Genomic DNA, 3,149 nt, shown 5'->3' on the forward strand with positions numbered 1-3,149 from the left:
TGCTTTTTATCACTTAATTAGAAGCACCACAAATTAAAATTGTCATGTTATAGGGACTACTGAACAGACATTTAGAAGTTGATTTTAAAATGCAAAGTATTTAAAATTAAAATAAAGCTATGTAAACACTTGCATTTTTACAACACGACAAGTGTGTCCCATCAGGTAATGAAAAGTTCGACACACACTTGTGGTCTTCATGCTCACTTGAACACTTGGGCCAAATACAGGAAATACGTCATATAAGTAGTCAAGTGGTCAAGTGCAAAGACCGCAAGTGTGGGTATTTGGACAAGGCTTTAGAACAGCTCAGATACAGGAAGAAAAACGTACACAATGGCCGCAGACCCAAAGACAAAAATATTCTACATTTCATTAGGTTTTTGGCTCATTATAGGTGAGTATTAAATGTTGTGATGTTTGTTTTTAATAGATCATGTTTATCATTTTGTAATGGCACATTTTATGCTAAGCGTGTTTTCTGAGAAGACTAAACAAGCTAAGAGGTGATTTATTGTTAATTTTTGACATAATAATGATTTGCATGTTGTTTGTTTAGGTGTTGTAAGCTACTACGCTTGGTCAAACCATAGATTAACAGTTCAGACTGGAGGATCTGTCACCATCCCATGTCATTATGACAAGAAATGCACACAGCAGAAGAAATACTGGTTCTCAGAGATTGATAAAACATACAGAAACACCTCCGAGGAGAATCTATCAATAATTGATCATCCTGAAATGAATCTCTTTACTGTGTCTATGAGAAACCTGGAGAATGAAGACACTGGACTTTATAGTTGTGTTGTGGACATTGAAGGAAATCTGGCCAGCACATGTGTGGTTTATCTCAAGGTTCAATCTGGTAAGAGATTTTGTATTTATTTTAATCACATTCTAATGTTAAATATGTGTTTTATTATCTCAAATGACTGGGGTATGTGTGTGTTCAGCTCTTGGTGTGTCTGTGGTGAGCAGCAGTGTCTCTGGACATGAAGGTGGTGATATCAGTGTTCAGTGTCTCTACAGTTCTGGATATCAGAATGAAGTCAAACGGTGGTGCAGATATAAAGATCAGAGCTGTTACAAAGTGAAGAGGACTGACACATCCCAGAATTAATCAGTCCAGATCAGTGATGATGATGATGGGGGAAGATCCTTCACTGTGCTGATGACTGGACTGAGACTGACTGATTCTGGCTGGTACTTCTGCTCTGCTGGACAGGCAGTGAGTCCTGTTCATCTCACTGTAACTGAGGCAGAACCAGACAGAGAAATACACGTCAGTATTCAAACATTTCTCATTGACATTTCTCAGAATCATCTTCGTGGAATGGATCTGTATTTGTCTGCATTTTGTTATCATGCACTATTTCCTCAATTTCTTGTTCCTTTTACTCTAACAATCATTTCTTCATTGCCTACATGATTTTTCTTTTCTGTTGTTTTTTGTTCTAATCTTTGCAGAAGTGCAACAGGACATCACAAGTATAATAATAATACAAATGAAGTCATTGACAAACCACAAAAGTACTACATCTGTATTCTTTAAAATAAATAAAGCTTAAACTAATTCTATGACTATTAGGCTGAAATATTTCAGATATTTCTTATTTTCTGGTGCCATTTATGCAGCCGATTTAGTCCCACATCATTTAAAAAAAACTCTTTGAAAAGATTTTAAAATGTTTCTTTATTTCTCACAGAGATAATGAACTCCTGAATGTGTGGCTTCCAGTTTCAGCTGCGCTTCTGCTGTTATTGATTCTGATCGATGTTTTCACCTGGAGATTGAGACGGAGACCCAGTCAGTTTGGGGAAAAAGTTTTTTGTTTTTTTGTTTGTTTAATAATTCATTTCATTCAATTCCATTTTATAATATATTTCAAAAGCACAATTTCTGTATATCAATTGTTAATGTAATGTTATTGTTTCTCTTTTTTTTAAATGAAGAGCAAGACCAACACCAAATCAGAGAGAGAAACAGCAGCACAACCATTGACAGAGTAAGTCATTTCGTTTATGAGAAACTACTTATGAAAATGTTTGTTTGACAACATCAGTGTTCAGTTTGGCTTATTTTTTGAAACCATCTTTAACATTCTCTAAATTCAACATTACTTCAACGTTAATTCAGAGTAGAATTAACATTCTATTATGTAAGTGCAATTTTCTGAACTGTTTTATGGGACTTCAGAACTCTGTCCACAAAATCTAGAAGTAACGCACCCAAAACATTTAATTTGTGCTTCAAAACATAGTTATTGTGCCAGTAAATTAATCAGTGCCAACAAAATTAAGTTTACTTGTCATTGTGTGAGCTGCACTGGTCAAAATGTTTGGATGTTTATTCACCATTTCATTTTTATTGTATTTTTTGTTGGCACTGACTGCCAACTGTCGTATACAGATATCAGTTAGATGGCTATTCCTGGCAACGGCTCTACTTTTAAACTGACGCCTGCCATGGTGTGTTTCTTATTTGTGTCTGATAAATTACATACCTGGATAAAGATGTCACTGTTTGACACTGTACAGTACATTTTTGTAGCAGTGTTTTACATTTGCATGTACATTTTTACATATTTCTTTCATGTGAAGTCATGTATAGTGAACAGGAAAACAGCCACAAAATGACATCCCAGGAAGCATTGGGTTGGCCATGGAACCTGTAGTTTATTAAATGAGTCACATGTTGATTTCTTGATATTTTTTCTGTATTGTTTTGTGTGAAATGCAGATCTACTCTAAACCTGAAGATCCTGTCATATACAGCACTATAAATGATGAAAACCCTAATCTAAGTAGACCAGACAAGCACTGATGTGATGAATTCAGACATAATTATATATCCTGTTTATTATACAATCCCTTTCTCCACAGGATCCCATCAAGGACATAACCTACTACAGTATTACTGATGATGTTCCTCGGAGTGAAGCGATGAAGTCTCCAGCAGGTGGAGCAATATACAGCATAATATACAGCACTGTGGGTCCACACTGACAGCAACAGTGACAACTAGAGATGCACCGATTGCAATTTTCTTGGCCGATTCCGATTTCCGATTTTTTTGTTAGGCTGATCTGCCGATAACGATTTTTGCAGATTCCAATTTTCTTTCTAAGAACTATAATTGACAGCATATA

The 3,149-nt window shown here is 35.6% G+C and overlaps 1 pseudogene; it reads left to right on the forward strand.

Annotated features, from left to right (window-relative positions):
- Positions 1-291: 291 nt before the first annotated feature.
- On the forward strand, positions 292-3,149 carry LOC107655864 (polymeric immunoglobulin receptor-like; annotated as a pseudogene).

Source organism: Sinocyclocheilus anshuiensis, unplaced genomic scaffold (assembly GCF_001515605.1).
Source record: "Sinocyclocheilus anshuiensis isolate Anshui unplaced genomic scaffold, SAMN03320099.WGS_v1.1 scaffold1373, whole genome shotgun sequence".
Classification (NCBI taxonomy): domain Eukaryota; kingdom Metazoa; phylum Chordata; class Actinopteri; order Cypriniformes; family Cyprinidae; genus Sinocyclocheilus; species Sinocyclocheilus anshuiensis.